This window comes from Echinops telfairi, unplaced genomic scaffold (assembly GCF_000313985.2).
Source record: "Echinops telfairi isolate 266 unplaced genomic scaffold, ASM31398v2 ScPeMD7_3;HRSCAF=10, whole genome shotgun sequence".
Taxonomy (NCBI): domain Eukaryota; kingdom Metazoa; phylum Chordata; class Mammalia; order Afrosoricida; family Tenrecidae; genus Echinops; species Echinops telfairi.
The window spans coordinates 3,914,325-3,937,531 of NW_022103899.1; the positions used below are offsets into that span (position 1 = coordinate 3,914,325).

At 43.1% G+C, this 23,207-nt stretch overlaps 1 protein-coding gene across 2 annotated transcripts in view; it reads left to right on the plus strand.

The window, feature by feature from the left end:
• Positions 1 to 6,974, plus strand: part of RBM45 (RNA binding motif protein 45) — a 27,973-nt gene extending 20,999 nt beyond the window's left edge. Inside the window, exons 10-11 of one of the 2 annotated variants that reach the window (XM_045295702.1) lie at positions 797 to 835; positions 6,937 to 6,974. The gene's annotated coding sequence lies outside the window, so the exon portion shown is untranslated. Of the gene's footprint in view, positions 1 to 796; positions 836 to 1,199; positions 2,549 to 6,936 lie in introns of those variants that run through there. The other variant, XM_045295696.1, reaches the window with a different exon arrangement.
• Positions 6,975 to 23,207: the final 16,233 nt, after the last annotated feature.

Consider the following 23,207-nt stretch of genomic DNA (forward strand, 5'->3'; position numbering starts at 1 on the left):
GGGGGGGGGCAGTGACATTCACTTTGAAATGTACTGGTTTCCATGGGCTCTGTCTTAAACCTTTCGTTTAGCTGTGTGAAAGTAAGAACTTGAGTTGTTTTCAAGCCTTAGAGTGTTTTAGAGTTAAGTACCTGTTTTCCTTCATTGTAACTTCAGTAAACATGAAGTGCATGAAGATTTTGAGAAACACAAAGTCTGACAAATCACAAAATAGCAGGCTAGCTTTCTCACGTTGGCAATGTTTTTCTGATGTTTTAGGAAGGTGAGGATTACTCATTTCAACAGTCATTGAAAGCTGGCACCTATTTTTAATTTACATTTATTTTAAAGTACATTATATTAACGATTCACTATCAAAAATACAGCACATTCTTAACTAATAAACATGAGATATGATTATCAACAATGCCTAAAAAGCTGATATAGAATAATCTGAGGATGCAGAGTATATCTATACCTATTCTCCTAAATTAGATTCTCTATAAACCAAATGCCTTTTTGGTGTGCCCCAAAATATGTTAATCTATAGGTGCTCTTTAGTTCTTAATAAGTAAGTTTAATAAATACATGAAACTGAAAATCAGGGCAGGAACAAAGGAAATATTTATTGTTTTCATCCAGGGGTTTAGTCATGCAGTGGTTTCTAGTTCCCAGACATAGATGATAAACTCCATTGCAAACTAACAATTATTGTTACATATAATTTCAATAAAGAAAAACAAAGGTCAACCGTATTAGGTAAGTTCATTTTAATGTCTGAGTGCTAATAAGTGGATTGCATTCTTTCCTTTTCTAGAAACAGTTAAGGAGACTCCCTGGATCCTGGGAACTAAAGGTATGGTATTTCTAAGAGGCCAGATAGAAATACTTCATGAAAATGTGTATGTAGGTGTAGTTGATTCATTACCGTGGCCCCACTTTAACCATCCTGTCAGATCAAATTTCTCTGGGGGAGAAAATGCAGCTCCCACTATATTTTGGTCACGTTAGCGGGCTCGGGGAAATCCAGCTGAGGGGCACACAGGAAAAGGAAGCTCTAGGAGAGGTGAGCTCGGTGATTCGTGCAGGTGGTGGAAGCTTCCCTTGCTCACCAGAAGGCGGATGATTCCTGTGCCTTGGAGGAGGGGTCGAGCCATCGATTAGACACTCGGCCATGGACAAGCGTTGAATTGGTGATAGTGTGGGTGTTTTTATTTTAGCCAGGACTTAAAACAAAGAAAATCCTGTGGAGCGCATTCTACTCGGATCTACTTGATGGCGACCAGCTGATGATGACTATCAATGTATTGTAGCCAGTTGACAGGGTTCAACTATCTAACCTCCATGTTGACCAAGACTGCAAAACATAGCTTCCACAGAGACTGCCTGCCTGCCTGCCTGACCTACTCCAACCTGAGAAAAGAAGATAGCATAAGACTGCTTTAAGGAAATGTATGTACCGCATATACTCAAGTATAAGCCGACCCGAATTTCAGCCGAGGCACCTACTTTTACCACAAAAACTGCATTAAAAAATGTGCTGGAAAACTCGGCTTCTACCCAAGTGTATGCGGTACATTTGAGATAAAGGAATCGGGTGTGATCAAGCAGGATTGTTTTCTGTAAAAATGGTACAGAATACTGAGCCACAGTAGGGCCTCCAAAGTGCTTACTCACAAAGTTCTACGAATCTATACTCTGAATTCTCCTCCCCCAAACTCCATTTCTGATTTTATAAGTAGAAGATGTTACAATGAACTGATTTTCTTGTGCTCCTATATTAATGTTATTTTAGCATTAGCAATACATATGTCACAGCATGCGTTTGCAGAGTTCTTGGCCAGGATGCGGGTTTGGGGTTTTTTTGTTTGTTTTTTAAATGATGTAAGAAGATCATTACGTGGAAGTCATGTAATTCAAGTCTGCCCATAAGGACCTCAAGCAGCTCCCTGCAAGGCTGACAGTGAACCCAGCAGCCTCCAGGGGAGAAAGCTGAGCTAGTGCTGCCTTTGAGTGTGGAGAAGCCCATTGCCATCTAGTCGAGTTCCAACGCCTAGCCTCCCTGCAAGACAGTAACCCTGCCTAGTAACGTGCCCAAGACTGGCAATCACCAGAAGCTCACTACCTGTGACCCTACCTCTTTCCCAGAGTAGCAGGTGGGTTCCAGCCACCACCTTTCTGCCACCGGTCTAAATAGAAAAAGAAGATTTACAGCTGTGGAATGCTATGGGGCTGTTCTGCTCCGACAGGAAGGGTCAGAGGAGTCAGAATCATTTCAGTGGCTCTAGCCTTCATGGGATTTGCCAGGTCTGCCTGCTCGGTTTGTTTTCAGACTTTGAGCTCGTTTGGTGTTTTGTGTGGCTTTTTCGTGCATTGCTGCTTCACTGGCACAGACGACTCTTCTCCCTCTGAGGATAGCTTAAGGGATGTTCGTAAATGCCAACGTGGTGTATTGGTGAGTTAAAAAGAGATGCCAATATTTTACTTGGGGGATGGGCTAACAGAATTGTGCAGTAGTTCTGAAGGGACAGCACAGGCTGGCCTGCTTGGCAGTGTCAAGATTGTACTAGCGGTGGCAAATTTTTAAAAAGGAGTATACCTGGAGAGACAACTTCTATTTGGGCTTGATCTTCAGAAACTCCTTCATGGCTTCCTCTACCATTAGGTACCATCTTGGCTTAAACCTGTCACCAGAAATTCCACTTTTACTCTAAATGTGGCTGTCTTTAGCAATAAGGAATCCTTACCAGGTACTGTGACACACCCATGTAAGAACCCCTCCTCAGTCTGGTTTCACGGCAGTAGCTAAGGGAATTCGATTTCTCTCCTTCCGACTGAATGATTAGCACTGAACCTGGAATGCCTATGTTCCACTTCCTAGCTTTCAGTCATTGTAACGTAGGGATGTTATGCCATTTAGATCTTTGGCTAGCTTCAGGTCCCCAAACGAGCGTTATATATGTTAGCTGCTTTAGACTTGTTTTCTCATCTAGAAAATAAGATTGATATTATTAGTGTAAATACAAACATTTATGACAATTATCTGAGGACATACACTGAAAACATTCCAATAGGAGAATATCAATATCAGTCATAGAACGTTAGGGGAAAATAGTGGAAATGAGAAGGAACTTTAACTAAAGTACAAAGGATTGTTGTGTTTATGTTAAATGGCTGAATCAAATTCCACAACAAATAGCTAAGCCAGATGGCACCCTAGCTTCCAGCTTCTGAGGCATTTCGTTAGCTTATGTATGAGCAGGTCCTACGAAGGAGTTGAGGCTGATACTGGGAGTCCCATCACAAAGCATTTTACTCTGCATTCCTTAACTCCTGATAGTGAAGCTACACTAGCTTGGAAACTGCTTAATCAGGAAAACCACAACCTCCCCAAATGTACCTCCGCGGTGAGGTGATCAAAAGGATCCCGCCCCAGGCCGGCACAGCAGTTCTGAGTGACAAAGCGCGACACATCAGAAAGCTCTCTTCACTTCTGGACATCAGGTGTTGGAATACTTAGAGCAGGATTAAAAACTTTTTAAAGCATGGGACATGTTCTTTCCAGCATCTTTCTCCTAAGACTGGTCTTATTGTGAGGAAATCCCTCATGCCGTTCACCATAGTTCTAATGGGCCTCTTCATATTTTTGGAACCTTCCATTGGCTCTAACTTCTGGTGCCCACCGGTTGGATATGACCCCAGCACCTGAGTGGGTATAAAAGAGCCAATAGCAGTTTTTAGAGCCAGACACTGCCCCTGAGGTTACCTTAGAGAAGCCTGTGCTCCTTCAGAAATGAGTCATGGATAAGAAATTTGAATGGACACTAACAAAAGACTAGCAGTTGGAATGGACGTTTCTTTTTTGGTGGAGAAAGGGAGGGGTAGGGTGGGTTGGGTCAATTATTTTTCATAAAGAACACCTTTTATTTTGTTAGTTGAAAATAAGTTTAAGAATTTAGAATACTATTTCAAAACTGGTTGTCAAATTAAGACTACAAGACACTGATTAAAAACGAGAAAAAAAATTTTAATTACCCAAATGTTGAGGGTATACAGCAGCAAGAACTGTCCTAAACCGAAGTATAAATTTCTCAAAAACTTCAGAAAATGTTTGGCATTATCTACAAAATAGAATGCATGTCTACTTTCATTTCAGCAAATCCTCTTGTGGACATATACCCAACGGAGATGGGTAGCAAGTGAATGCGTAGCAGCAGTATTCACGATAGCCTCAAATGGAAACCAGCCCAGGTCCATCAACAGAATGCATACAATGGGATGCTGGGTAGCAAGGAAATGAACTAACTCTTGTCGCATGTAACAGTATGGGTGAACCTCATGATGCTGAGTGAGAGGAGCTGACCAAGAACAGAAAAAAAGTGTACATTTCCATTCCTGCAAAGTCCAGAAACAAGCAAAAGTTAACTTTGGGCAAGAATAGAGTGGGAAGATAGACACAAAGGAATGCTGATCATCTGTTTTGACCTGGATGGTGCTCACTTTGCACTACCTTTTGGGGCACCACTCATGTTGTTGCAGTTAGGTGCCAACAAGTCCGTTCCAACCCATAGCGACCTTATACAACACAGAATGAAACATTGCCCTGTCCATCACCATCCTCACAATTGTTCCTGTGCATGAGCCCATTGTTGCAGCCAATGTGTCAATCCATCTCCTTGAGGGCCTTCTCCCCCACTGCCCCTCTACTTTACCAAGCATGATGTCCTCCAGGGACTGGTCTCCTGACAACAGGTCCGAAGTACATGAGATGAAGTCACACCATCCTTGCCTCTAAGGGGCACTCTGGCCGTACTTCTTCCTAGAAAAGATCAGTTTGTCTTTAGCAATAGAAAGCAATAGAAAATATCATGGTTTGAGTTGGACACACCTTAGCCCTCAAAGCAACATCCTTGCTTTTCAATACTCCACAAAGATGTCTTATCCAGCTGATTTACTTAATGCAACTTGTCTTTTGATCTCTTAACTTATGCTTCCATGAGCATTGATTGTGAATCCAAACAAGACAACTTCAACATTTTCGCCATTGATCATGATTTTACCTACCTATTGGTCCAATTGTATTTTGGTCTTCACATTGAGTTGTAATCCATACTGAAGGCTGCAATCCTTGATCATCCACAAATGATTCAAGTTCTCTTCCCTTTCAGCAAGCAAGGTTGGGACATCTGCATATCTCAGGTTATTAATAAGCCTCCAATCCTGATGTCACACTCTTCTTCATATAAGCCAGCTTCTCTGATGAGTTGCTCAGCACACAGATTGAATAAGTGTGCATACCACCCTGATGCATAACTTTCCTGATTTTAAACCACACAGTATTCCCTTGTTCTGTTTGCACAACTGCCTTTTGATCTGTGTACAAATTTCCACATAACACAATGAAATGTTCTGGAATTCCCATTCTTCTCAAGGTTATCCAGGCTTTGTTAGGGTCTGCAGAGTTGAATGCCTTGGCATAGTCAATAAAACACAAATGTCTTTCTGGTCTTCTCAGCTTTGAACCAAGATCCATCCAACAGCCGCAGCAATGGCTCTTGTGAATCCAGCCAGAACCTCTGGCAGCCCCTTCCAATGTGCGGCTGCAACCTTTGTTGGATGGTCTTAAGCAAAATTTTACTTGCGGTATTCTTTGTAGTTTGTTTCTTTGCTTTTCTGTCAGTTTTTGTTTCTTGATGAGTAGGCAAGCAGCAGATTTCTGTCTGACAGTTGTGCAGTGTGAGAGACTTGTGATGGCCTGAGGCATTTAAAAGGGAGAGCTCTCTATTCTTCCAAACAAACGTACAGCAGGGAACGTTAGAAAGCACCTGCCTGGGCTCCCACTAAGGTATCTGAGGGCATGCTAATGACAAAGAGGGGAAGGGAAGCGGAAGAGGCTAGAAGAAAAGGGAGATGCTAAATTGAGTTTTGTTTCAGGAACAGGAATAAGTCATAGCACTGAGGGAAACTTGCTCCAGGATGAAAGACTGAGAACCTTAGGGAACATCCTGAGCCCAAAGAGGGGAATCCAGCAGTGGCTCTCCATCTGCCTGTCTGCCAGAGCAGATCTGCCTTCATCAAGGCTGTGTGTCGTGCCTGATAAACTTCCTGGGAAGGAATTCTGCGGGTTAAATGCTGTACAATAACCCGGCATCTTCAGTGAGAGAAAAAACAGAGGTAAGAGTGACCACAGAGTTTTAGGGTTTGAAAAATAGGTGTTCCGAAGGAAGGCGGCACGGCTACTGAAATAAGACACGTGGTAGAAGAAACCCTGCTGATCTGAGAAAGGCTCTTCTGAAGATCCGTGTCTGCCTAGTGGAGGCAGCTGCAATAGAGGGAAGCCTCGAGTTTCTCAGTTCAAGATCTTTCCCCGCATGCCAGTTGTGAAGGTAACAGGCATTTGATGATACGCAGAAGATTTCCCATTTCTTGACAAAATTACTTGAATATAATGACCAGGCTACCAAGATTAACCAAAATTACAAATTAAGAAAAGAAGGCCAGGTGGTGAGTATTGAAATCTGGAAGTACTCGTATAACACAAATGATGGTTGTATGATTTTTAAATGAGATTTACTGTATGACAATATACTCCACAATATTTTTAATGGGATTTATAGTCTCCAACTAAGGTTGAAGACCAAGAAGGAATGGAAGTTTCTTTTGGGGGAGGGGGAGGTAAGGGATGTTAACTTTTTTAAAGAAAGGTTAAAAATTACTATGTGGGTAGAGGTGGGTAATTGATTTTTGGTGAACTGATAATTAAATGTAAGTATAATTTTGAAATCTATCGAGGTAGCTAATAAAATTAATAGAAGATCATCTAGTCCAATCCTAGAAAAAAAAACAAGAGTGCAATGTATAAATGGCAAGCTAAATGAAAAAAACACTACAGAATGGTTTAAATTGTTTATATTAAAAGGTTAAAAGTCTAATATAATTTGGATTTGCTTTTTCTAGGAAACTCACCTTTAAATAAATTTCTATCACATATAACACAAAAAGGGTATCTCAGTGCAACTCGGGACAAAGCACAAGGTCTAATAGGAGCCCTGGGGTGTGAGGATTACACATTGGGCTGCGAGCCAAAAGGTGAGCAGTTTGAAACCACCAGCCACCCTACGGAAGAAAGACAGGACCTTCTACTCCCACAGAGTGACAGTCTCAGAAACCCACAGAGGCAGCCCTGCCCTCTGCTAGCGGGTCACTGTGAGTGGGCATCAGCACTGTGGCGAGTAAGTATAATGGTGATTTTTCTTAAACGTGAAGTCCTAATCTTCACAGCCTTCTTGTCTTAAGATTGATTGTTGGCGTCCTTGCAAAGATACCCCGTACACTCTCAAGCTAAGCACCGAAGGGGTCTCCCTGAACTGCTAGAGGAAAGGAGTAAGTCCCATGCTGGGATGTGCGTGTGAGTCGACCAGGAAAGAGCAGAGAGCAGCCCTCAGAACCTGAAATTTCTCCTGCAATGGTTTTTAAGAGAAGGTATATGAGCTGCTCTTTGACCACCAGGTAGTAAAACCAGAAAATGATAAAAATACAATCATCTGGGAAATAAAGAACAATTCTCTGTGAAACAGCAATCTTGTCAAATTGAAGGAGAGTGAAAATAAGAATGGCAGATAGTAGAAGACAGGGTGTTTAAAAAGGCACATTCCCAGGCGCTATTAGATAAAAAAGGGAAATGAATGTTCAACATGCAGCACAAAAAGCAACATGATATCAAACTCCGTTAATGAAATATTCAATAAACAAGGTTAGAAGATCTACTGAACAAGAATTTTAAAACTTGAGCATGTGATAATCAAAGCAAAAATTTAAACAATCATTGTGTTTTATCTCCTCAGATAAGCCCTGATTATTTTATGCATTCTTCCATACTTCTGAGCAGTTCATTTACTGTGATATAAAGGGAGATTTTTTTCCTGAAGACAGAAAAAGATGGGAGTGTGCACAGACCACTTCACAAAACTTAACATGACCTCGACAACAGAACCAAAGGGAGTTAAAATCCATGATTTCATCCATGAATGTGGGTGCAAACACATGTAAGCAGAACATTAGAAGATAGAAACCATATGTTAACACTACACCATCATGGCGTAGGGCTTATTCTCGGATGGAGTACTGTACACCGTCAACTCACCGCCATGAAATCAGTTCCTACTCAGGCGCCCAGTAGGATAGAGAAGAACTACGCTGGTGAATTTGAAGGCGAAATCTTCACAAAGGTAGAACGCCTCATCTTTCTCTCACTGAGCGACTGTGGTTTCAAACTACTAACCTTGTGGTTAACAGTTCAACTCATAACCCACTACTCCACCAGGACTTCTTGAGCACACACTTTAGGGAAGGAGAGCCATCAGTAAATGATTACTGTAGAGTTATCTATTTTTATTTGTGGTTTTACATCGAGATTTCAGTCACCCGGTCAATGAGTAATGTGGTGAAATTAACCTCCTGCTCCTCCCCATCCAGGATGTGAGAGATCCTTTTGTCCTTTGTCCATACCATATGTACCACCCCACCTGCCTGATAGTTATCCTGGTTAATCTCATTCTGTGTCTAATTACAAAGTTATAAAATTAAACTTTACCAAGTATGAAGGCCAAAATGTAGCACAAGAAGGTTTCCAAAAGTTTGTAGAAAAATCCCATTACCTTTTAATTCCACTTAGCTAAAAACTTTATGAAGCCCATAAATATGATATGTATATGTATATATTAGTTCATATCCATAGTGTTAGGCATCCACTAGGGGTCTTGGAGCACCCCCCCAAGGAGGATATGAGGCAAGTATTTGAATGCATACATGTACCTGAGTAGGACAACATGGGTGCTGTTTGCTCACATTGGTAACTTGTCCATTCCTGTGACCCTACAAGTCCATGGCTTAAGCTTGGCTTCCCTGAAATCATCACTAGCTGGATGGGTTGGATTAGCCTGCTTTGCATAGACAAATCAGTGGCTGTCTCTTCAATGCACATGACCGCGGCATAATAAGAATGGCATGAAATGGACGTTGCCAGACTCCAGGCTAATTGTATTACCCACCGCCCCCAAAGGGTAAGTACTGGCACTCCCATTTTCCAGAAGGGAAATGGGAGTGCAGGTATGTTCAGAGAGAAACACTTACCTGAGGTCACACAGCCAACAAATCAGGAAGCTGGCCTTCAGATAGAGGCAATGTTCCCCGAGACTATACTCAATCGCTATATTAAGTTTCAACAGCTGTAATAGAATTTGGTTCCCTGGGTAACAAATGGTTAAGTGCTCAAGTGTTAGCCCCAAAAGTTGGCAGTTGGGACCCACCTATAGGCACCTCAGAGGGCAGGCCTGGCAACCTGCTTCAGGAGAGCCACATCCTTGGAAACCCGACGGAACGTTTCTACAGGGCCCCGAGTGGGATGGACGGGAAGAGAAAATAATAGCAGACAATAAAGAGGTGGCTTTGGGAGCCAAAGTGTCAGTTCCTTTTTTCTTTTTTTTTCTTTTTGAACCTCCCTAGTCTTAATGATGCTGTAGGTTAAAGAAGCACTGTACAGTGGAGGCAGCCACCACTTGAGTAAGACAGGTAGCCTCTGGGAGTTAGAGCACACAAGGGATTCACCAGAACAAAAGAACTTCCTAATCTGCCCTTATTTTGTTCGCACTTGGTTTTCTTTTTGTCTGTTTGTTTTACAGTGTTTTGGGTCTGGGGCCATTTTGAGCTAAAACTTACTGTGAATAGTACACATCTTAATTACACTCAGGTGACCTACTGTGGACCATTTCCATGGATCCCTTGTACCTCTGGCCAGCAGACACACTGGCTCTTTTCAAGGATACCTAGGAGATGCCCCTCTGGAGCAAAGGACAGGTTTGTTTACAATCCAGTGTCATAAAGACACTGTCTCCTTCCAGGACAAAGGTAAGACTTACTGCTCATAAAAGATTCATGTCCCTTAAACTAGAGGTTCCTCAACTGTGATACAAATTTGCATGCCCAGCACCTACCTAGGCCCCTCCACATTGCCCCTGGCGGACTTGGGGGCCCAGAGGAATCAATGCAAACGTGCCGCTTACGCTGCGCAGTGTGTGGTGGGCAGCAAAACCCTTTGTCTCCATTCTACGAGTCCTGTGTATTTTGCTAACAACCATGAAAGTGTGGCAGGCTAACTTGCTAGCCTGAAAGTATGGCAAACCTAAGGAGGCCTGGTGGTGTAGTGGATTACATCACATGTTGGGCTGCTAACTGCAAGGTCAGCAGTTCAGCACCACCAGCTACCTGGGAGAGAGAGGAGGCTTTGTGCTCCCCTAAATGCAGCCTCGGTCCTGTAGAGTCACGGAGCCGGGATTTTGGCATATCCAAACTTCAGCTTACAGATCACAGCCAGTGGAAGAAGATGTCCTCTCACGCCCCTCCCTCACTCCCATGCAAGAGATAGCCAATCCCCTTTGTGATGATCTTACCTTGGGGGATATAACAGAAATGGAATCATATCATACATATTTTTGGTGTTTAGTAGTTTTCACTTAGCATAAAGTCTCTGAGATTGACCCATGTTTTTGTTAGCAGCTCATTGTCAGAATTCCATTGTGAACCTCACAATTGACTTATTCGCACGTTGAACATGTGGGTTAAGTTTGGGGCTGTGTTAGACTGAGTTCTCTAGAGAAGCAAAGCCCGTGTCGCCTTTCTGTGTATGCATATAGAAGGAGATTTATACCAAGCAATGGCTCACACAGTTGTAGAAGTGGGTAAGTCCAAGCTCATTCAAGTCTGTGGGCAGATGTAAGCTGAAGGCTTACATCCTGAACTCTTGTAGCTGTGGGGCTGAGGGCGATGAAGCAGGAACACCACAGGCTGGTGGATGCCGGGCTGAATGAATCCAAGGTCTGCCGCTGGCTCCTAGGATTGCAGGCAATATAACAGAAGGTTAAAAAACCAGCTACAAAATCCACATTGAACCATAAAAGCTAGTTTCCACACACTGTCAATTTATACTAAGAGTAGGCCACTCACTGAATGAAATCATCTCCCTCAACCATATCAAGGCTCTGACCAGATTAAGGTGGTCTTTTCTCCCTACAACTGGTTGGCAGACTCACTGAAGATCCCATCGTGGAGTTGACCAAACCATGTGAGATCATATCTTGGGAGAATCTTGGCCTACCCAACTTGACCTAAAACCTACTTAGCAGGGGAATTATTATGCATAAGGTTGCTATGACTATCCACATGTTTACTAATTATTACTATAGAACATTATGACAAAATCATTTTGAGACTCTGGGACCTATTATTTCCCTCAAAACAGTGCATTCTTGTTCTAGCAGGCCATTAAGTAAGCTGGACCCAAATTTCCAACTCTGTCACAGCTAACATTTCTGCCAGTCTTCCTAGAGTCTCCCCCATACTTGCAAAGTGGAGCCAACAGCTAAAAATCTTTTTAATGATGAAGTTTGGTTTGTTGCCCAGACTTTATAATCCAGAAGCTCATAACCTATATCAGATATGAGTATGGCTCCTATTGATCTGGGGAATAATGGAATAAGGATAGGGCAACTGCAATTAACACTCCCCAGACCAGCCCTGGTGGCATAGTGGTTGCTCGTTCAGCTGCTAATCACAACATCCGTGGTTCAAACCACCAGCTCCTTGCAGGAGAAAGCAGAGGCATTCTATTACTGTGAAGATTATTGTCTCAGACCCCCTGGGGCAGGTCAACCCTGTCCTATAGAGTCACTACAGATCAGAATTGATTCAGTGGCAGTGAATGGTTTGAGAGTCAAAGGGGGGAGGACTAGAAGGCATTTAGCATTCACGTGTTCTAAAAGACCATTGCACCAAAAATGAGGAATATTCCTTTAAGAGTGAATGTCCAGGCCATTCGTCTCTACTGATCTTTATTTATACCCCGAGTATTTTTAACTCCCATTCTTTTTGGCCATTTGTTTGGATTAGTATTTTGCTGTGCTTAAGGTGAGCGATTACACAGCAAATTAGGGTCCCAAATAAGATTTCTGCACACAGAATTGGGTTATATAGATTACATTTTCCCACTGTCCTTAGTCACCCTCTTACTGTAATGTCTCTGCCTCCTGACCTTCTCATCTTTGCCTTAGAGAAAAAATTGACCATTTGGCCCCCAACTATAGTTGATCCCGGTGACATGATGGGATGAGGCTTCTGAGGTAAGGGTGTCAGCTTTACTGGGAGATGGAAGGAAATTATTGTGACCAACTGTGTGGAATGAATTGATTCTTGGCTTCGATTCACTTTCCTGTTCCCAGCCTCTTGTCCTGCGAGTTATCCTTCTTTACTTTCCTTACCCCCTGCTTGGCTTGGGAACTTTCTCTGGCTAGTGAGATATGTATAAAAGTCATGTAAGCACAGCCTTGAAATACTGGTGCAATTAGATGTCTTTATCACGAGAGAAGCTTCTTCTACAGTAACTTCTTTGTTAGCTTGGGTCTGCCAATCAACACAACTGGATTTACCATATTTTTACATATAACATCCCCACTGAAGTAATGCAAACGGGAATATAAGTGCAAAATCAAACCAAACTCACTGCCATTGAGTCAATTCCAACTCGCCAGTGACCCTATAGAACAGGGCAGAACTACAAACTAAAAGGTAAATAAGGGGCTTCAATGAATTCTTGGAAAAGTTCTTTTATCTTGTAAGTCCATTTTCCCATGAACTTTTTGAAGGTACCTTATGTAAATAAGTCCACTATTCTTGTCAATAAATTTCACCATTAAATTGCTTTAAGATATTAAATAGTATATTTTATTACATTTACTTATTTCTCATCTACATCCCTGACCCAGTTCTTTCCTTCTTGATATTTTAAGTTTTGTTGTTGCTGGTAGGTGCCGTTGAGCCCCATTCCAGTTCAGAGTGACCTTACAAACAACAGAACAAAACACTGCGCTGTCCTGTGTCATCCTAACAATTGTCTTTATGTTTGAGTCCAAGGTTGCAGCCACTGTGTCTGTGTGAGTCGGGGTTGAGTAGAGAAATCAAGAGACACTCATATGCGTAAGAGAGAACTTTATAATAAAGAGTAATTGTGTATTAAAACATCCCAGTCCAGCCCAGATAAAGTCCTTAAGTCTGATATTAGCCCCTATGTCCGATACCAGTCTATAATTTACTCTCCAGACTCACGCAACACATGGAATGATGCCGAATGCAGGAAGAACACAGGCCATTGGGTGGAAAGTCTTGTGGGTCCAGTGGCAGTGGAAGCATCTCAATGCTGCCAAGGGTCTCTGTATGGCTCCTCCAGTTCCAGGGCTCTAGTGTAGCTCCGTGTGTCCTGTCAGCAGGAAGACAAAGCAGAGTCTCTCTGTGTATCTGGCCTCCAGTGAGCTATCCCCATGGCACCTCCAAACGAGGTCATTAAGCTGCAACCTGATTGACAGGCAAGACTCCACCCCTTTGCAAGTTAACACCAGATTATTTAACTTCCACGGTGTCGATCCATCTTGTTGAGGACCTATTGTTTTACCATGCATGATTTCCTTCAGGGACTGGTCTCTCCTGACCACATGTCCAAAGTAGTGAGACAATGTCTCACCATTCTTATTTCTAAGGAGCATTCTGGCTTGTGGAAATTTTCAAACATAAAAACGAGAAAAATGTATTGAAACTTCTATCCACTGACCACTCAGCTCTCATAATTGTTAACTCGTTGTCAGTCTTATTTCATTTATACCTGGTCATGGAAAACTATGCCCTGCGGACCAAATCTAGTCCACTGCCTGCTTTTGGGACCAAGGCTTTGTTGTAATACCGAGACACTTTTTCATTTATATCTTGTTCGTGGCTGTCTTTGCACTACAACGGCAGCATTGAGCAGTTGCGAGGGACACTACATCGCTTCAGTCCCTGGAGTATTATCAGACCCTTCTCAGAAGCATTTGCTCTCCCACTCCTGCAGCAAAAACTATTTTATTTTTTATTTTAAAATATCTCAAATGTGTATCTGTAAAAGTTCGATCTCTTGAAAATGCAACATCATGCTTCCCTAACAGTAACCCATGAGTGTGTATTCTACAGCATTCCCACTGGAGAGGAGCAAGAAGGGACGTTGTCATGTTTCACTTTCTCTTCTGAACACTTTACTCTGACTCACCCATGATCAAGCAAGCCATTTTCTTACCTTTGAAATAGCCACAGGTCTTACTTTGTTTTCTTTAATGATTCATTCTCAGTCATTTTTTAAGCTTAAATACTTTATCTGTAGAGGATCCCAAAGAATAAAATATTCTGACTTTAACTATGCATGTAAGAAAGTTATTGAGCAATAATAGCATGGTTACCAGAAAGATCTGGGCAGAATTGCAATCTGAGATCCATTCCTGAAGGTCCTTTGAGCATGCGAGTGCTTTCAGAAGGCGAGTGGTGGTTTCTATATGCCGTGGTAGTTTTCCTATTCTTGAGAAAGCCATGGAGTTCCCATAGCCCTGGGCTTGCTCGTGTGTCCAAGCAATCACAGCTTACATTTCGGAGAGCTCTTCACAGTTTACAGGGAACTGTGTCATTTAGTATTCAGAACGACCTTGTCAGATCAAGGTCATTTTCCTGCTACATGAGTCCACAGACACCAGCACAGATTGTCGTCGTCTCCGCGTTCTCCACCCTACACTGCTGAACTGGCCGTCAGAAATCTAACCACTCCCCACCCCATCCCCCAACCAAACGCCCTGTCACCAAGTCAGTGCTGATTCACAGTGCCCCCCCCCCCCCCCCTAGTGGGTCTCCCAGACTATAACTGTTTATGGGAGTCGAAAGCCCATCCTTTCTTCAGCGGAGCTGCTGGCTGCTTTGAACTGCCCACCATGCGGGATCGCAGACCAATGTGTAACCATTACACCACCTAACCTCCCTTGCCTCCCCCAAAGCCATTCCTATTGAGCTTGCGTCAACGTACCGCGAGCTTATAGGACAGAGCACAACTACCCCACCAGGTGTCCAAGGCTTTAAATCTTTGCAGAAGCGGACTGCTGCCTCTCACAGGAAGCGGCTCAGGCGCTGAACCACAGGCCTTTGGGTTAGCAGCTGGAGCACATCCAGCGGCAGAGCAGTGTAAACTCGGTGTTACTATCTTTTAAAACGCCTTGTACATATAAATGTACAGGACAGTGCTATGCAAAGAATGACTGACTTAACTTTCTGAGCTAAAGGTGACTGGTGAAGCGGGTGCGGTGAATCCTTAGGAAACCTGTACCTTTGGAGTTTGGACTTTGAAGCACAGAGTACAGTATCTTTCAAATTCAAAGAGCAAAACACATACATTATCAGCTTTCATAAACTCCTGAAGGACTTCTGTTAGGCTTATCAGTGGTGGCTCATGTACTAGTGGAGAGGTCCCCTTAAACAGCTTCTTGGGGAAATGTCTGATTCCAGAGTGGTGGTAGAGAAAGTAGAAGACTGGCTTGGAGTATGTGGTTGTGGTACAGTGTAAGAAAGTGTCCTCCGAATGGCGGAAGCATGTCAAAGGAACACGGGAGACAACTTGGAGTCCCCACCGAGCAGACTGGGACCACCTGAGAATCAAACACATAGTAGTGACAAGTTATATTTTAACTAAAACAGGGACATGTATATGATGTATATAAATGTAGACATTGAAAGTTTGATGAAGAATGGCATATTTACCTAATCTCAGCATACCTCCTCCCCTAACTACAAAGGGTATGGAAGTAATAATAGAGGAGCCTGGAAGATAGCATCTTAATCAGATCTTCAGGATGAGTACCCCTGGGGTAGGATGAGTTTTCATTGTGAGCCACCTGATTAAACAAAGCACTTCTGTGATATTTCTGCCAAAGATGTATAATCTTATAAGTAGCATCAGGCATTGTGAAAAATTACTGACCTATGATCTTCAAAACCGTCAAGGTCATGAGATTCAAGGAAATACTAAGGAACTGATCGAAGATGACTACAGAGATGTACCACGAATGCAAGTCCTGAATCTGGACTGGATCCTTTGCTATAAATGACTTTATTAGGGCATTTAGGAAAATTAGACCTTAGTCTTCGGGTGAGCTGATAGTGGTGATAGAAGCATTGCTTTTCCTGATCGTCACTGGCTGCCCTACAGAGAGGCGGGAGAGTGTCCTACTGCATAGGAAATAGATGTTGAAGTATTCCAGACAGGGCAATGGGACATTGCTATCAGCAACGTGAGCTCTCATGTCCCAGAAAGCAAAAGTTCTTTGTATTCTTTGGACAAGTCCTATTTCGAGATTGCTTCAAAATGTAGAATGTTTTGTTTATGTACTTAAAAATACAAAATTAAGTGCACATCAAGTTACTGCAGGAACCCTCACCAGTTTGCCATATGCCATTTTCCTTGGCTGTGGGTATAACAGGGCTTCGCCCAGACATCTTTCAGAATCATCTGGAGGGTTTGTTAACATGGAAGGGCCCTCCTCGAGTTAGAGAATCAGAATCCTTGGAAGGGAATCTCGGGAATATGCATTTTAAACAATCCACAGGTCATTCGAACGAGTACTAAAATTTGAGAACCATCAGCTTTCAGGTCTAGTAAGTGTATCATGAACATAAAGGTCAAAAGAGAGATGGCCTCTTCCTTGTTGTTTAATTATGCTGCTGTAGGTTCAAATATGTGTCTAATTCTTGACACCTGATATGGTATGATGTGTTAGTCTGGGCAGACTAGAGAAACAAATCCATGGACACGTGTATAAGAAAGAGATTTATATACAAGAGAAAACATCCCAGAGCCCAGTCCAGATCAAGTCCATAAGTCTGATATTAGCCCATATGTCCAATACCAATCTATAAAGTCCTCTTCAGACTCACAAAACACATGCAATGACGCTGAATGTAGAAGATCACAGGCCAGGGGGTAGAAAGTCTTTGGATCCAATGGCATTGGAAACATCTCAGCGCTGGCAGGGGTCTCTGCATCTGGGTCCATATGTCGTGTCAGCTGTTGTCTTCCAGGGTGTCAGCAGGGAGAGTGTCTCCTGCCTCCAAGGAGGAAATACCAGATTTCCCAAAATTCTCAGGAGAAGGCCATGCCCACACAGAAGCCTCATTGACTATGATCCGATTGACAGACTAGACTCCACCCCTTCACTCATAATCCTCTCAAAGTGACAATTATATAACTACCACATATGCTGTGTCCTAATTTTGCCACGAAGGTTTGCCTGATCCAAGCCATTTTATTTTCCATCAAGCTGAGCAATGCATAAAAAGCCCGAAGAATTGATGCATGTGAATTATGGTACTGGTGAAGAATATTTAAAATACGGTGTCTTGGAAGAAGTACAGCAGAATGCTCCTTAGTAGTGAAGATGGTGAGACTTTTTCTCATGTGCTTTGGACATGTTCTCAGGAGAGACCAGTCCTTGGAAAAGGACATCATGTTTGGTAAAGTAGAAGAGCAAGGAAACAGAGGAAGACCCTTGATGAGGTGGCTGCAACATGGGCTTCAACACAATGATTACTAGGCTGGTGCGGGACAAAGCTGTGTCTCATTCTGTTGTGCATAAAGTCGCTGTGGGTCCTAGCAGACTCAACACCAGTTAACAACAACAATTTTGCAACTCCCCAGAAGGAAGCTACAAAGCAGAGAGAGCTTTAGAGACCAAAGAGGTCCAAGTGTGAAGTGGGGAAACATCCTCAGGGTAGCTGGAAGACAAAGCTGTAAGATAATGGTTATGAAACAGGACAATAATAGTACTAAGACTTTATGGTTGGACAAGGTTGAGATGAGGCTGTGTTGAACGTCGTACTTTCATGTGGAGGAACATTGGTGCATTTGAATTTTGGTGCAGGTGAGGAATATGGAAAGTACCATGAACTTTCTGCACAAACAAACCTGTCGTGGAGGAAGTACAGCCCAAATGCTCCTTTAGAAGCAGGATGGGAAGACTTTGTCCCATGTACTTTGGACACTTTATCAGGAGGGATCAGTCCCTAGAGATAGACATGATACATGGCAAAGTAGAGGGTGAGCAAAACAATGAGAAGACCCTAACTCAGTGGTCTTCAACCTTCCTAATGCCACGACCCTTTCATATAGTTCTTCATGTTGTGACCGCCCAACCATAACATTATTTTCATTACTGCTTCATAACTGTAATTTTACTACTGTTATTAACTGGGTGACCCTTGTGAAAGGTTGTTTGACCCCCAAAGGGGGTCAACCAGAGGTTGAGAACCGCTGCCCTGAATGAAATGCATCGACAGTAGAGCAGCAATGGACTCAAAACAGCAACAACCGTGGGGAGGGTGCAAGACCGAGCAGCGTTGTGTCTGCTGTGCAGGAGGTCGCTCCAAGTCAGAGTTGACCTGATGACACCGAACCAGAGCAGAACATGAGCGACTCATCCCTGTTTTCCATGTTCCCCCACAGGTCATAAACCGGTAACAAGCCTAAGCAAAAGGTGCCTTATGTTTCTTTTGATTTCTTCTGTATACGTGATTCTTTCTCCCCTTTAATTTCTCATTCTGTAAATTTGATTTCCCCATTTTTCTTATTTTAGGGTTGCTGAACAGTTTGTATTATGTTGTAACTGTATTTTTATGAGCTTTAGAATATATTAGTTCTACTCTTTATATTTTAATTGATTAGTTTCTGGTTCATCTGTATTTTTTCCCCTAAGTTTTGTTGTTGAGAATACCCAGAGCATCACACAAATCTAACAGTTTCTACATGTGCAATGCAGTACATTGCATTCATTCCAGCTGTACCACCATTTTCTCGTCCTTTTCTGAGCTTTATATCAAGAAGTAGTAATCTTATATCAAAAAGGCATCCCAGCCCAGTCCAACTTGAGTCCGTGTGTCTGAGAGTACCTGGAGCTCCCTTCAGACTCATGTAGCTGACATAGAAAGGTGAAGGGGTGGGGGGTGAATGAAGATCTCATGCTTGTGGGTGCAGAGCACCATGAGTCCCATGTCAGTGGAAATATGGCAGCGTCCCGACAATTCTCAGGGTTGGGTGGCCTACCTGGAGCATCTGGAGCAGAAACAGAGATCCAGAAAGGTGAAGGCATAGAGGAAGTAAATTCTCAGATTCCTTCTTATAAAGAAGCCCCACCTCCCCGGAGGCATCATCAGCCTGTGACATGATTGACAGGTTGGACTCCACACCTCCTCAAGTGCCAAGTTGACATACAATCTGAGCTGCTGCCGAGGAAAACTGTGAAGGAAATGGGAAGAGGGAAGCCAGAAAATTAGAATGAAATTAATGAGACAACGGCTTCCCATTGTCTTTCTAACATTCATATTTCAAGGGGAAAGCAGTAAATTTGTGAAATGCCGCTAAAAGATCAGGAACAATGTAAGGTGAGAGGTGTTCATTATTTGGCCACATGGAGCACACTACATAGAACCTGGCATTTATTAAGAGCCATTTTGGTGGACAGAAACCAGAAGTGAAGGAGTTCGAAAGTGCAGTGGTAGACAAATTTCATTCTAATAAGGGACCGTAGCTGGAGAGATGATGAGTATATTCGAGGGAGGCTCTTTTAGAATGAACAATTCTAGAGCATGTTTGTATATTGTTGGAAATAATCCCACAGAAAGAGTGATGGATATGACAGAAGAGGGAGCGCAAACTCAAGAACTTTGTTCTAGAACACTGGCCCTTGATAGTAGGGGCCACCCACCCGTTGTACTGGAGGGCAGGAGAAGACGGTAGACTCAGATGCACAGAGTTTGCTAGATGGATGGTGGGGATCAAGAAGTTCCTATGTGATGGCTTCCATTTTCTCCACAAAATTGAAGCAAGCTTGTCAGCTGAGAGTTTTGGAGTAGCATGGAGGGAAGTAACAGCCTGGAAACAAGGGCAGTGTGAGTACTGCAGGACTGACTGATTTTGATGGGAGAAGAAAACAATAATTGCAGCAATGGATTGGCAAGGAGCTGCCAGAAAGGCCTGATTCGGAAGAGGAAATACAACAAGGGCTACCACTGCTGACGTCGGATGAATCTGGCCTGGAGCAGAGAATACCAGAAAAGGTGTTTACTTATGTTGTATTGACTTGTGCTTTAAAGGCATGAACTGTGTGGACCTTAACAAACTATGAATAACCTTCAGAAGAATGGGAATTCCAGAATACTGAAATATGCTCCTATGGAAACTGTACATGGACCAAGAAGCTGTTGTGCAGATGGAACAGGGAAATACAGCATGGTTTAAGAGCAAGAAGGGTGCGCAACAGGGTTGTAGCCTTTCACCATACTTATTCAGTCTGTGTGCTGAGTACATTATCAGAGAAACTGGATTATCTGAAAACGAATGTGGCTCCACATTGAAAGAAGGCTTATTTGACACAACTTTGCTTGCTGAAAGTGAGGAGGAGCTGAAGCACTTACTAATGAAGATCAAAGACTGTGTGATGAGATTTGGGCCAACCTGGCCGATAAACACGTGGGATTAATCGAAGGGTGGAGAGATAAATGGCTTGGTGAGCCTCGCCTTTCTTGTTCTCTGGTCTCCTGTTCTCTGATGGTCAGACCAGTGTGCAGCTGCCTTCGCTAGTTCTCTGCCTCAGTTGGCAAGGCTCACTTCCCGTGAGACATCCCTAAGGAGAAGCCACATGGACCTACCCTGATGCAGCCCTGGGTGCTGGAGCAGCCGTGTGGAGACCCCTGTCAGCGCTGAGATGCTTACATGTTCACTGATTCGGCTTTCCTCCTGCATTTGGCATCATTGCGTGTGTTTTGTGAGTTTGAGGAGGACTTTGTAGATCGATGTCGGACATATGGGCTAACGTCGGACTTACGGGCTCGGACTGGACTGGGATGCTTAATGTACAATTACCCTTTATATAAAACTCCCTCTTATATACATTTGAGTTTCTTTGGATTTGTTTCTCTAGTCTACCTAGACTAACACAGACTTCAATCTTCAGTATGAATTACTGCTTAGTGTAAAGAAAACCAAAATTCTTACAACTGGATCAATACATAACATCATCATAAACAGAGAAGAGATTGAAGTTATCAAGGATTTTATCTTGCTTGGATTCACAATCAGTGGTCGTGGAAACAATAGTCAAGAGATCAAATTACACATTGCATTAGGTAAATCCACTGCATAAGACCTCTAAAATGTTAAAAAGGAAGAATGTTATTTTGAGGACTGAAGTGTGCATGGCCCAAGTCATAGTATCTTCAACTGCCTCCTAAGGATGGGAAAGTGGGATATTGACTCAGGAAGATCAAAGAAGAATCGATGCAGTCGAAGTAGAGTGCAGGTGAAGAATGCAGAGAGCACCTGGGCTGCCAAAAGAACAAACATCTGTCTGGGGAAAAGTACAGCCACGAGACTCCTTAGAAGCACGGAAAGTGAAACCTCATCTCAGGTACTTTGTACATGTTATCAGGAGAGACCAGTCCCTGAAAAAGAAGGGGAAGCGAAAAAGAGTAAGGTGGATTGACACAGTGGTGGCAACAATGGGCTCAAACATAACATAAGAAAATTGTGACGATGATGCAGGACTGGGTTGAGTTTTGTTCTCATAGTTGGGGTTAAAATGTTACAAGTCAGAACCAACTCGATGGCACCCAACAACAGCAGGAAGCAGACAGTAGTGCCCACCCACCCCCACCCCACCCCACCCCCTGCCCCCAAAGATGGTGCTGACAGCATCTCTGTGAATGTGTGTCAGCCACCATCTTTGAGCCATGCCTACTGAGGTCAACATTCCATTCACAAGAGATTTGGTTGCCATACGATGCTTACACTGCTCCTTTTTCCACTGACCACAAATGAGCATTTTGAAACTGTTTGAAACCCTAGATAGCATATTAGAGGATAAGGAACAAAATATAAATGAATATTTTTGAGCAGAGAAAAAACTCACAGGAAAACATATATGTTGTTTCAACTATTTGAATACAGATCAAGAAAAGGAGCTGGTCCTTGGGAATCTTACACTTGGGGAAGTTGGAGGAGCTCAGACCCCTCTGCTGGGCTGGTTTTACAATACAAAGGGGTCAGGACATAGATGGAATCATTTTGGTACAATCTTGACTCTGGTGCGGAGGCATCCTTGCAGTTGTTTGTTTTTCCTTGACTTAATCAAACTCTGCTTATCATTTTACAGCAACTAGCCTGGTGTCAACAAACTTGGATTTTCAATTTACCCCTGACCCAAAATAATGTTACTGAAGTGGACCCGAGGTCAACCTGGGCACTTGATGTTCTGCTCCATGCTGCTGTAATGGGAAGAAGGTGTAAATATTTTTCCCTTTTAAGTGGCAAATACATCTTCTCAATCAGCACTGTCTCATTGAACTTGCTTCGATCATGAAAATTATCCTGTAACTACATGTGGGCTGTCCTGCACTCTGCTGCTGAACTTAAATTTCCTATTAATTACAATGTTTAAATAGATACAGGTGACTAGTGACCATGGCATTGATCAAGGCTATTCCAAAAATATGGTCCACTGGAAAAATAGGTCCCTGACTGGGCAAAAAAAGAGAGAAGGCTGGTACACTTCTTTCAAAATTACCTTAAGTATTCTGCCTGGCACAGTAATTTAGATAATTTCCCTTTAAAATATTTTAGGGAAACTCTCTTTGGAGTATTGAAAAGCAAGGATGTTACTTTGAGGACTAAGATGCGCCTGACCCAAGCCGTGGTAGTTTCCATCGCCCCATAAGCATGCGAAAGTTGGACATTGAATAAGAAAGACTGATGAAGAATCAACACATTTGAATTGTGGTGCTGGAGAAAACTATGGAGCGTACTTTGGAAGGGCTACAAAGGACCAATCGATTTGTCTTATAAGAAGTACAGCTAGAGTACTCCTTAGAGGCAAAGATGGCAAAACTTTTGGACATGTCAGGAGATTCCAGTCCCTAGAGAAGGACACCGTGCTTGGTCAAGTGAAAAAGGGAAGGCCCTCAAGCGGATGGGCTGCCACAGTGGCTGCCACAACGGGCTCAGCCACAGGAACAATTGTAAGGCTGGGCGGGGCTTTGTTCGGTTGTGCGTCGGAGTGCTATGGGTCTGAACTGACTTGATGGCACCTAACCACCACTCCCACAGTGTTATGCACAGGAGCCCAGGTGGTGGTGTGGGGTGCCCAGGGACTGCTAACCACAAGGTCAGTAGTGCAAACCTGTCAGTGTCTGGGAGGGAGAGAGATGAGACTGTCTGCTCCCCTAATGATTTACAGTCTTGGAACCCCGTTCAGGCAGTTCTGCTCTGTCCTGTAGGGTTCCTTGGAGTCAGA